Source organism: Agelaius phoeniceus, chromosome 11 (assembly GCF_051311805.1).
Source record: "Agelaius phoeniceus isolate bAgePho1 chromosome 11, bAgePho1.hap1, whole genome shotgun sequence".
Lineage (NCBI taxonomy): Eukaryota > Metazoa > Chordata > Aves > Passeriformes > Icteridae > Agelaius > Agelaius phoeniceus.
Window position 1 is genome coordinate 14,922,431 of NC_135275.1, and position 13,123 is coordinate 14,935,553.

General features: G+C 45.5%; 1 long non-coding RNA gene across 1 annotated transcript in view; it reads left to right on the forward strand.

Annotated features, from left to right (window-relative positions):
* Nucleotides 1-13,123, forward strand: part of LOC143695009 (uncharacterized) — a 46,870-nt gene that overhangs the window by 30,318 nt on the left and 3,429 nt on the right. Inside the window, exon 3 of the long non-coding RNA XR_013183876.1 lies at nucleotides 12,477-13,053. This is a non-coding gene — a long non-coding RNA (uncharacterized LOC143695009). The remainder of the gene's footprint in view (nucleotides 1-12,476; nucleotides 13,054-13,123) is intronic.

The window sequence follows — 13,123 nt, forward strand, 5'->3', positions numbered from 1 at the left end:
ACATTTTGTAATTAGTTTCTAGATGATTATCTATTAATATTTCATGCTTGATTCTATGCCAATGTCTGCTTTTGGCCAAGGTCTCTTTTGACCATCTTATTTTGCATATTAGTACTAAGCTTCTGGAGAAAACACTGCTTTTACTGAAGTCTGGGAGGCTGCACTTGCTGAGCAGACTGGGGTAGCAATTTGGGAACTTCAATAATTACTCCTTTGTTCCCAAAAGTCTGCTTATACAGCACATAAATGTGAACTAACCTTTAGGAATCCTCTGAAGCTCTGACACCTAATATCAAACTTACACTTTGCAACAGGACAGAGAATGTATAATTTATGAGCTAGTGAAGTATCTTTAATTAAAACAGTATTTTCTAAATTTTGACTGAATTTAATTCTAATCTAACAGAAAGAAGCAATCCAAGTCCAGCTGATGTTTTCCTTAAATACCATCCTTGTTATCTGGGAGACTTTGAATCAAGTAAGATAGATGGTTTTAATTTCCATGTTCTCAGTGTAACACTTGGGGTCAATGTTTGCATACTTATCATAGGCAGTTTACCACTGACAGCCACTGTAATTGTTCAACTTTTCCTTGGTGAAGACCTGATTGACTATTATGCACTGTATTTATTTTGTCTCACACTAAAATATAGAAGATTGATTATTCCATTATTCTATTGACCAAGGCTGTAACAAGGTGTGACAAATATGTGCCATTGCAGTCCATAACCAGCTGTGCAAGGTGGTGCAGTCAGGTAGGAGAATTTTAATGCACACAAATCTCTGGAAAGCCTTAGAAAACTTTCAGGACACTGCATTTAAAAGATGTTACCTGAATGAATGGTCTTCATTTCTGCTAGGTACTTGCTAAGGATGAAAAAAGAAAATAACAGGTCCCGATCTGAAAAGCTTAAAATATGATTGAGAGTCCATGGGAGTCAAGGGAAATTCTTCCAATGAGTTGCTGGGTTTTGGCAGGGTCCTGAGGGTAATCCTTCTGTTGACTTCACTGAGAGTTGTGTCAGCCCTGAAAAAAATCTCCATTTGTTAACTGCATTAAAATGTGCAGAGAAAGAAATGTCTTCTGTCACTGATGTGGCACATTAATGTGAATTATATGCACATATCAAGGGGAAAGAGAAAAATCCTGTATTTTAAAGCTCTTTATCTGCAACTTGGTATTTGAAATACATAATTTAATTATCTTTGAACTACTTTGTTCCTTCTTAAAATAAATAGTATTTAATTTTCCTTTTAAATATCATGCATTGATGGACACAGCACTAGGGATTGTGGCAACAAAATGGTGTTGAACCAGCCACTGGAAATTAGTACTAATAAACAATACATTTGCTACCAGTCTGTCATATTAATTAGTCTTCAGGATGTGTCAGTGTTTTTCACTTGTATTTAACATTGCCTGAGCTTACTGCCAATTAAATACAGTGTTGTTATCAACTCGCACGTGATTACACTGGATTAATATGGTTATTTTCTTTGATCCACTATAATTAAAAATCAGAGTTGTGATTTTAAACAAGTGTAAAAATACAATTAGTTTGTATATGCAGCTGCCTTTTCCTTCTAATATACTTTAATAACATTCACCTCCATTTAACAGCTGTGGAAACCCTGGGCCCTGTTTAGCAGCTCAGAGGAGACTGAAGCTTTTTGGAAGTGCTGGAAGAAGCCCCTTGCCTGTCCCTATCCTCACCCTCTGTCCAGATGTTTTGGATGATGTTTTGGAGTGAGACCTGAGACCCTTCAGCCCCCAAATCCTCTATGAGAACACATCAGAGGCAAGCTGAAAGAAAATACTGCCTTAAAATTCCATCCTGTGTCCCTTGAAGGCTGATGGCTGCTCCATGCCTAAACCCCGGGGATGGCTGGGAGCACCACAGGGGGATGTGCTGTGCATCCTCCCTGTCCTTGCCCCAGCAGCCACAGAGCCCAGGGGCACATGGAGACATGGGCTGGTGTAAAATGGGCCACTGGGACTGTTGAGAGGATGTGAACCCCTGTGTGACAGCCCCACAATAGCCAGTCTAGCCCACAATAACCAGTCTACCCAGTCTTGGCTTTGGAGGCTCCGGCGTTTCGAATTTGGGACCTGCCACCCAGCAGGGGTAAGGAGCAGACAAAATGCCAGCACTCAAGGCAGAAGGACACTGTTTCCCATCACCTCCCCCTCCTCTGCTGCTGACAGACAGGGCTCAGGCAGCGGAAAGGCTGGAGGAGGCTGCTCTTCTGCTGGAGCAGATAGAAGTAATTAGTCAAATCACTGCGGCGCAGAGAGGGAAGCTGGCCCATCTCCTGTGCACCACAAATGACTCATGGCATAACAACTTCAGCAAAGGGGGATTTTTTTCCCTCTTCTACTTCAAGCAGGGAAACAGAGAGATGAGCTTTTCAAAAGGCCATCAAGGCTTTTGTTTGAGAGCTTTGCCTTCCAGGTCTCCTAGGAGCACTGAGAAAGTCATGACCTGGATAAATGTCATCAGCAGTCTCTCTGGGAGCAGGGACACCGAGAGCATTTCTGCCTTTTGAAGGAGCACAGCCATGACCTGGTGAGCAGCTGGCAGATAGCTGGTGACCTGTTATCCCCCAGCCTGATAGGCCATATTTACACCAGCACAGCCCAGCAGTGCTGGATCCTGTGGGAATAGGGCAGCACGCCCTTGTCCGTACCAGCCACGTGCCCACAGCAAGGGCATGCAGCCCTGCAAGAGCACTGCTGGCTGGAAGAACATTTTCCCAGCAAGCAGAAACAAAGGGAGACTTGCTCTCTTGCTTTTTGCCTCCCTTCCCAGGCAGTGAGGAGCACACAGTGCCGTGCCTGCTGAAACTTGCTCAGTTCAGCTGAGTCTTGCCCACTGCTGTGCTCCATTGGCTGCCACTGCGAAGGGCAGAGTCCTGCCAGAGGCAGAGTTTGGCTGTCCCACCATCCTCAAAGCTCCCCCCATGCCCTTCCTCACCCATTTCCAAAGCAGAGGAGCAGCAAAGAATTAAGGCTGAATGAGCAGAAGGTAGTGAAACATGAGCCACGCCTTGCTGGCCCCTCAGAAAGTGACACAGAGTTCTGCTGAGGTAGTGCTCTTTGTGCACATATTGTGTAGTGTTCCAGTGAGATGAAACCTCAGGCTCCTGAATCAGCTGATATTTCTGGCAAATTGTTGACCTATTGCAGTTTATTCAGGATTTTTGTTGTCCTGGTAGAGTGGCTCTAACAGTGACAGATTTGTCATTCTGTTTCTAACAAATATGCAGCTTTTGTGACTCTGAAACTTGTACCTTGAAGCATCCTGGATAATAATTGCTTCTGTGTTCCACAGTAACACTCTGTGTTTATAGGCAAGGAGAATAATTAATTTAACATTAATTAATAAGATTTAATATAGCCAGTGCTAGCTTGTGTCATAGAATAACTCACAGGGACAATTTTAATTTCACCTGATGTTGATATTGATGGTTTCTCTCTCTCCTGGGCTGGAACCAGAGGATGGAATTGCTGCACTCTGGGCAGTGAGAAGGGCAGCTCTGCTAACAAGAAGTGGCTGTGGGGAAAGGGTTCAGGAGAGCCAATTGTCACCTGGAAAAAATTTAAAGGAGAAAGTAGCAAAATGGCCCTTTTATTTTGGTTCACCTTGTGAAGGAACAACTGCAGAAGCAGTCTCCTTGCCTGGGTGTGATGCAGTGGGTTTGATGGATTAAATGCTGCTCTTTTAGAATTTTCCCTACTTTATTGTAGCATGAGCAAAAGGACATTTCTTATGTCACTTCAAGGAGGAGATGTGTCAAATCATAGAGCACCAGGCTGGAAGTGACCTCAAGGATCAGCTGGTCCAACATTTCTTGGCAAAAGCAGTGTCAGGCAAGGGAGTCCATCACCCTGTCCTGCTGAATCTTAGAAGTGTCCAGTGTCAGGGGATCCACACTTCCCTGGGGAGATTATTGCACTGGCTGATTGCTCCTCCTGTGAAAAAATTTCCTCTTGTGTCTATTTGGAATCTTCCCAGAAGTAATTTGTAGCAATTATCCCTCCCTTTTCCCTGGGACTCCTGTGAAAAGGGAGTCTCTGTTTTTTTTGTAGTCACCCTCTAAATATTGGAGCATGGCTATAAATGCCTTCCCCAAGGCTTGTTTGCTCAAGGCTGAACAAACCCAGCTCTCTCACCTTTCCTCACGTGGCAGCCCTTCCCAATCCTTGGCTCACCTCTGCAGCCTTCGTCTGGACTCTGCCTGGTCACATCCTTTTGGTGTCACAGGCAGGACTGAGCACAGAACTGCAGGTGTGGGCCAGCTAGGGCTGGGTAAGGTGGGCTAATGACTGCTTTATCTCTGCTGGTGATGCCCTGGGGATGGCACCCAGAGCCAGCCTGCTACAGTGTCCCCTTGCTGCAGCCATGCTCTGCTCACTCACCCTGAGCTCAGCATGCAGGGACAAACCCAGTGCTGCCTTGTGCTTTGCCACCTGTTAAAGCCAGCAAGAGGCTCTGATCAAACCCCTTCTCTGAGAGCTGCTGAAAGGCTTTTATTAGCAGTGAGATTCAGCCTGCAGGGACCTGTCACAGTGATGTTTCCCTGACAGGGGTCAGAGATCAAACAAACTTCCTCAGTGATCTACGTCCAAGCTGTCTTTCATATCCTTTCAATATCCTTTGGCCTCACATTTCATGCCACATTAAGGTTTTTCCAACATACTCATGTTTAAGATGAAACTCAGGCTGGAGGTTGTACCAGCCCAGAGGTGTGCCTGGGCAGTTTTACACTTTTTTGGGGTGTTTTCCCTGAAGTGAGGCAGTGCATCCTTGGCTGCCATGGGCTGGCTCTCCATTGCAGCCCAGCCTGCATGAGTGAGGATGCTGCAGACAGCTGAGGTCTTGGGAATTGCTAATGAAACCAACTGCTCTGCCAGCAAACTATCCTGGGTCCCCCACTGGCTGTGTAATTAAAATGGGGACTGGATGGGTGTGAAGTTAATGCTGTGTACATAATGTATCTGTCCCAAGGTAAGCCTTCACATCTGCTCTCTGTACAAGTGTAAGTGCAGGGTATAATTGAGGGAGGAATAGTTGGAGTGGAGAGCAGTGCTGTCCACCAGCAGCTCAACCAGACCAAAGCAGTGAGCCTAACCAGCCAGAGTTAGAGCTGGCATAAAAACAGGCTGGAGGTGCTCCTGGTTAAAAACATTCATGTGTTAGTTTTTAAATTTTTCCACTTAATTTTGTCATTGAGGACAAAGAGAAACGTCAGGCTGTAAATGGCACCAGTTCTCCATTTCACACTGACGTTCCCAGGGACAGCAGAACTGCCCATAAAGTGTCTGTCATCAAATGAAAGTTGGAAAAAAAATCTTCCAGGTTTCTGCACAGCCCTGGCTCGTAAATACATTGTAACTTAACCCTTGCTTGCCCACCTCCCTCTGCAGCTGGAGCTGGAGATGGTGACAAACTTTGCTCAGCCACCCTGCTCTTCTGGGTGTGGGAGAGCTGCTGCAGTTCAGGGACAGCTGCTAATGACAGCAAAAAGAGGGGGAAATACCTGTCCTGGCATTTTAGGACTGGAAGTGTCTGCAAGTGCATTCGTGGAGTCAGAAAGGCTCATCCAAAAGATTTGCAGCTGTAGGCAAAATCTGAACCCACCCAGGCTTTTCTTCCCACCTCTCCTACTTTTATTTTCTTTTTTGCTAAATGTCAGTTTGCTTGTCAGCCTCTGGCTGGGGTTTTCATGTTGTTCCCTCAGTTCTTTCAGTAGGATCCCTCTGCCAGAGAAGGAGAGAAATGTCACAGCATGACAGCTCCTCTGTCCCAGCTGCACCTGGGAGTGGGGGCCTCTGGCAGCAGCCAGCCACAGCACCTGGACAGACAGACAGACAGACAGACAGCACAGCTCCTGATGGGGGCAGCAGGACCAGAGAGGGGTAAGGGCACCTGTCACACCCAAAGGCAGCAGCCCATGGATTTAAAAGTGAGATGTGCAAATGTGGTGGCTGCACTTGGGTGGTTTCTCCTGGCACAAAGTGGGGTTAAACCAGATCCATCCTGGCCTCTTTTTCTGCCCCTCCATCACACCCCAGCACTGACTCCTCAGTACTTTGAGATGCATGGTAACATTAGGTAATTTAATGGTTTATGGTATATGTATATCTAATCATATTTATTGCTTATAATAATTTAATGTCATATATAGATAAGTAAAGCATATAAATATATATATCAATATATAGCCCTCTAAAAGACCTTTATAAGACCTTTATATGTTTATATATTTAATATATATGTAAATATTCTATAATATAATAGAATATAGAATAATATAATATAATATAATATAAATATATTTAGGAAGATGTTATACATGCATATGCATGTATCTATAAAGACCTTTTAAAAGGTCTTTGTGTATATATACATATATATACATATATATATATGTACAACCATCATATATATATATATATATATATATATATGGGCATATATATATATGTATCTATATATATATATGCAGACATTTTAAAGATTAAAAAACATTGGAGTTTAGATATGTAAATATCTTTGTATATATAAATACCTGAAAACATTCTATATCTGTATTCAGTGAATATCAGCCTTTTGCAGAGGCTGTGGCTCTGGTGCTTGGCTCAGCTGTGCTCAGCAGTGCCCATCTCCCCTGTCCAGAAGGTCTGGGGGCAGTCCCCATCTCTGTGGGCTGCTGCTGCTGCTGCCCCCTGTTCAGGGACCTGGGACTGAGTGCCCAGAACACCCTTGGCTGAGCTTGTGCCTGAGCATTTGTGTTTGTGTCTCTGTCCCCTGATGCCACTCTATAAACAATGAGATTTCAGTTCCCCCTCTGCCACCCCTGTGAGCATTTCCTGGCATCTGTCTGTGTTTAGCCTGACAAACAGGGAGTGTGCTGCAGTCTGTCCTGTGGGAGATGCACAGGTGTGCACACACCCAGGCTTGCTGTCTTGCCACTGTTAATTTTCCCTCTTGTTTTCCTGACAGTCAGTGTCTCAACCTAGTCCAAAAGTGACTCTGGAGGGTGGCTGGGGACAGGGCAGAGCCAGGTCCCTGCTGCAGGGCCAGCAGAGGTGGCTGGGCCTTTGGAGAGGACACCCAGGGTTAGGAAGGGGATGCTTTGCTTCTCAGCTGATGGATTTGAGCAGAAATCTTCTGTTTAGTGTCTGTAGCACAGATACTGATGGGTTTTTTATCATCTGCAGCCTGGTTTACATCAGGAGAGGCTTGGGATTCAGTGTTCCCTTCCCTTCTGGTCACAGGACTCAGTGGGGCTTGCAAGTGCTGCTGGAAGAATTCAGGATGGGGCAGTAGCTGGAAATGCAGCTGGGGCACACACACCTGGGCAGCTCAAGGCAGTGCAGCATTCTTGCCTACATGCAGCCAGCCAAAGCTGTTCTGTTGATTTTCTGCTCCCTGGAAAGACTTTTCTTTTGGCCATTCTTTTGTTTATCTCTGGCTCAAAATTTATGAAGTGCTTGACCACCCAAGGAGCTTTGCAACTCCACCATCTGCATTGTCACTCAGCAGGCAGGTCCCACCTGCTCCTGATCACTTTAAAAGGAAAAAAACAACATCTAGGAAGGAACTGGAAGCAGAATTGGATGAAAAATATTATTAAATATTATTAAAAAGAAAAATATTATTAAAAAGAAAAATATTATTAAAAAGAAAAATATTATTAAAAAGAACTAGAATTAGCAGAATCTAAGTGGCATAATGAAGGAAGCTTTGGCAATAAAGCAAGCTGTGTGAATAGGTCAGGAAGGGAAGGATGAAGGGACACTTGCTGAGATTTAGACCTTGGGAAGACTTTTCAAATGCTCAACTTCTACAAACACAGGGCATGAGGAGCACCAGGGAGAGCAGGCTGGAGGGAGAGCAGCTGGCTCAAAGCACAGGACAGGAGTATATGGTTATGTGGCTTCTTCCTCAAAGTGGGAAAAATACCTGGCTTTTGGATGAGGAGGAAGATTTGGAGAAAAATTGGAGGTTAAGAAAGATGTGCAGAAATGAAATCCCAAACACATGAGCCCATGCTGAGCTGGGTTTTATAGATTCTGATCAACCAACAGGAACTTACAACAGGACATTTTGGAGGTATTTTATGTAAATAAAATGTTTGCTGGGTTTATTGGACACCTAAGGAGCAGGCTTGGGCTCCCAACAGCAGAGACTGGGCAGTCTTTCTCCTGCAGTTTTCAAGGTGGGTGCTTGACCATCTTATAAGCTCAGGGGTGGGATTTTGTACAAGCAGTGTGTCCCATGTTGTGCAGGTATTTAGGAAGGGCTTGCTGGTTCCAGTACTGAGAGCTTGGTCACATTTTTCTGAGAGAAAGACCATTTACAGAGACATGAAGGCAAATGGGATAAAATGCAACATGATTTATCAAGCAAGATTAACCTGAAATCCCTAACTGATCTTGTAGATAAAGGAAATCCAACAGTTCCCCTCCTCCAGGATTTCAGTGAATCCCCTGCTTTTGTGCTCTGAATATCTAACAGTGTAAGTCGTGCTGGAGAAGATGGGGATTAATTAAATAACTCAGAAATAGGTGAGGAATTGGCTAATAGGGCCCAGTAATGGTAAGGGAGCTTTTTCAAGGACTGGGCTGCAGCTTACTTTGATCATTCTCTATCTGCATTGAAGGCCTCAGCAGAGGAGCAGGGGTGTTTGCTGAGGGAATCTGGTGGGGATGAATGGCAAACACACAAGGAGCTTTGGGATATTTTAGTGAAAGGACCTGGAGGACCATGAACACACAGGAGCCCAAAACCAACTGGTGCAGCAGGGTAACAGGCACTCCACTGTCCCCACAGCCCCATGGCAAGAGGGGGCACACTCAGTTTATCCCATGTGGTGCACCAAGGCTCTGCATTTCCTCGTGCCCTGCTCCATCCCTGTGGAGTGGATGTGCCTGGAGGCTTCTGCAGCTGATGCTGGATGCTGTCAGATGCAAAAAGCTGTGACATAATCCAGCAATGCTGGTGGTACCATGCCTGGTTCAGCACCCCCCTGTTCACAGCTACCAGGGAAACCTGTCACAATCACGCTCTGGTTTTCCTGCTGTACTTCTCCCTGCTGTCACCCATCTCTCTGCATGCCTGATTTCTGACTAATGTAAATACACACCCCCTTCTTTAGCATAATTGAATACTAATTCCTTAATGTGTGTTATTTTCCACTGTATCTCCATTTCCCTGCTATCCGTCTTAAGAGTGCCAACAATTGCTATCACTGTTTGACTGCTGTGTGTATATAATTAGAACAGTTGGCTCAGGTAATTTCTTTTTTTCTTTTTTCAGTTCCTTCCTCTGATTTCCTCTGGTCTGCCTTTTGGGGTTTTTCTTCATTTCAGGCTTTTTGTAGGACGTTTTCAAAGCAGGGTGTGTGGCTTTTAACTCTTCCACCCATTGGATTGGAGGCCACCAGCTGCTGAACCCTCTAAAACCTCTGAGTCTGTTAAACTCTCCTGAGCAGCCAGCTCCTCTCATTCTCCATTTCTTATCTCTGAGGCTCTAAGTGGAACTTTGTAAATGATATTTCTGCAAGTGAATTGCCTGATTGAAGAAATTGCCTGGCTGGTTTTATTCCCCCACCGTTGCCAAGCATCTGCTGGTGTCCAGCTCACCCCAGTGTGCCCAGGGAAGGGACATGCCAGGACCTGGGTCTGCCCATCACCTCCAGCCATCCTTCCTTCAACAACAGGGAAAGGAAAACACCCAGTGGAGACACAAGGCAAAGCCACTCTGGAGAAATTCCCACTCTCTCCCCATGTCAGAATTTGTCTTGAAAGATTTTCTTTCACAGGGAAGTACCTGTTTAATTACAGCTATTGCAAAGACAGTTAATAGCTGATGAACACAGCAGTATATTTTAATTGAATATATTGAGCACTCTGAACAAAAAGCACAGCTCTTGACCTTTCTCATGAGTGAAATGTTAGAACAAGCTTCTCTACATTCTGAGCCCATGGAGAGCAAGGAGGGGACCACCCACTGCTGTTAATGGAGCCACCCATGTAAATCCCTTTATGACAGCTCAACAATGGGCTGCTGAATGTGCAATTAGTTTCATTTCATACTGTTATTGTTCATGTTGGAGGGTAAAAAAGTGGGAGGGATGCTCTGGTTAAAGCAGAAAGCTCCAGGTTGCTGTCTCTGGCCACTCCAGCCTCAGCCATCCCACAGTAACACTTTTGTTAATGTCAGGAAGACTTTGGCTGGTTTAATGCTGGTGGATGCAGTTTGTCATTGCAATGGGACAGATCTGTGAACTAACCACCCTCTCCTGCCCTCCAGGATCAGGACAAGACAAATCCAGATTTATGAAGGATGCCAGGATGCCAGGAGCTGTTGCCCCAGTGCCCGGCTGGGTGTAGGAGCTGCAGAGATCTGGGACCCACACCCCTCCCTGTCTGCTCACCCCAGCCAGCTTCTTTATTGATTTCTAAGCCTGTGATTAAAGTCTGCTCGTGCTGTACCTTCCTCAATTGGCACTTGGGTCCTTACTCCAGCAAAAACTCCCATTGATCCGTGCTGGAGCTCAGCCTGAGTGAGCCCTCAGGGACCAGCTGTATATTTGCAGTGTGGTGCTCTTCAGACACATGACAATTTCAGCACAATTTAGGAACATTAAAACAGCATTACCAGTGTGTCTTTAGCTGGCCATAAATAGAAACCTTGACTTGTCTACAGTGGTTTGATATTCCAAGCTAGACAAGAACATTTAGTCCTGGCTTGCAAGCCATTTTATCACCAAAAAGAAATTTTGCAGGTTAGGAAAGTCAAGAGCTTGTTCTTGCAAAACTTCAGCCTGTGTCTGTGAGCTGCAGTGAAACTGCATCTAATATTCAAGTGCAGCAAAAAAAGGAAAAGCTCTTTTTAAGGCTCATTAGTGATGGCAAAAAGATACAAAAAGACCAACGCCATTTTACACTTGTAAAAATACCCCTAGCAGATTCTATTTTTTAATCTTCAGTACAAAAGCTCTGTAACTAAGGCATAAGTTCCCAGTGACTAGCTAACCTTTTTTTCTATAGCCTCTGGCATTAAAACTCTCAGTGAAAAGACACTTTACAGCTACTTCGGGCAGTTCATTTTCTGTCAATCAGCTCTTAGGCTGGAAGTATAAAGGCAGCCATATGACAAGATTTCTATTTTAATATCTTTACTCTTGATAAGATAATCCTAGAGGAACGGTGGTGATCAAATATTTACAGGCAGTGCTCACTGACACAGTCTATTGTAAAATTAAATACATAAAATTATGTGGGGATAATGTTAATGTTGTGATAGAAGGACAAAAGGCAGCGTGCTCAAAATGAAGGTTGACTCTTCTTAATATATCCTCTGAGGCAGGACCAGTGCTGCTGGCGTGGGGAACAGAAGAGCTGCTTTCATTTCACATTTTGTGACCTTTCCCTGCTTTTCAGTAGCTTGTTTGCTATTTAAACACATTTGCTTACTTAATGATCTTGATTTTTAAGTATGTATTTGTGTGTGTGTGCTGGGTGTCTCTCTGAGATGCACTGCATGGCTAATGGGGCCTGGCAGAGAGCAGGGTTTGGCACTGAGGCACCCCCTTGGAGCCCAGCTTTGTGCAGAGCACAGGGCACAGCCTGGGGGCACGGGGGGGAATCTTTTCCCACTCACTGCATCAGTGAGGGAGAACAGTTCCCTCTGGGGAGCTCTTCCTATTGCCCTGCAGACAGGCACGTGCCCCAGGACAGGTGGAAGTGCCCAAATTCCTGCTTTTATTGACCTTGAGACTGAGCAAATGCACTCAGGGAGAAACCTTTGCAAATATATATATATTTTTTTTTGTCTTCCCCTTCTCTCTCTGCATTCTTGGTGGGACATGAGGTGACCTGAAGGCCCTGTCCCTGCCTCAGCTGTCCCCAGGGAGCACTGGCAGCACCACAAAACACCAAGGCTCCTCTGCCACTGCTCCTTAATGGTGCTCCAGTGATGCTCAGCCAGTGCACAGGGAAAATGAAGTGCTGATTTAGGCTGAAAAGCCAGTGCTAGCTAATATGGGAAATTACTCCAGCAATCATCACTCTTTTCCTGTCACTATGGTGACAAAAGACATGACAAAAGCCTGAGCAGAAAGATATGGTGACACAAGTAGAGAGGGACAGGGCAAATGCTTGGCAGCTGCAGGTGGGTCAGGACAGATCCAGGAGGGCACAGGCAGAACAGGAAACCTGTGCTGGAGCCATTGCTACTGATGGATGCAGTTGTGGCCCACACAGGGTTTGCAATTTGACACAAGTACCAAACCCATGTTGCACCAAGTGTCACAGCCAATGCAGCTACCACAGACTAAAAAATATAATAAAATACAATAAAAATATTAAAAACTTACAATTACCTGAGTCATACAAGGCCTTCATGCCACAGCTTTAATCCTAATGCACTAACCATTGATTTTTGCACCACCTTCCTCTGCAGGACCTGTTTGCCACCTGCCCTGGGGGGGTCTGCAGCCCCCTCCCCACAGTGCAGCAGCTGAGCATCCTTGGAGGACACAGAGGGACTCTGCTCTTCCCAGCCAAAGCCAGTGGAAACAGCTGCCTGCAATGAGTGGGAAAGCACAGGGGGCATGGCTGGAGGGGGCCCAGCACTGTGAGGAGCAGCTGAAGGGACTCTGGCTGCTCAGCCCCTTGTCTCTGCAGCACTGCTGCTCAGGTTTCCCTGAGGCCCTGCCAGCATCCCCATTCTCACCATGCACAGGGACAAGGTACCAGCTCCCAGATGCCCAAACAGCAGGCTGCTGAGCTGCTCAGGGAGAGAAATCTATCTCAAGAATGTCTTCTCAAGAAACTCCAGAGAAGAAACTGGGCAGTTGCAGCAAAATGTGCAGGTCCAAGGACAACTTGCTCAGGAGTCTCTGGTGGAGAAGGTGCCAGTGCAGTGACAGTCCAAGCCCTGGGGGCCAGGAGGAGTCACCAGCAGATCAAACAGCATCCAATGTCTTTGCCACGTCAAGCTGAATTTTTATTTTCTAGGAGTCAAAGAAGGAAAAAAGGTGAGGAGCAATGGGGGAGCAGAAGAGGGTTCTGGAGAGAGAAGTGGGAAAAACCTGCATCCTGAAACAC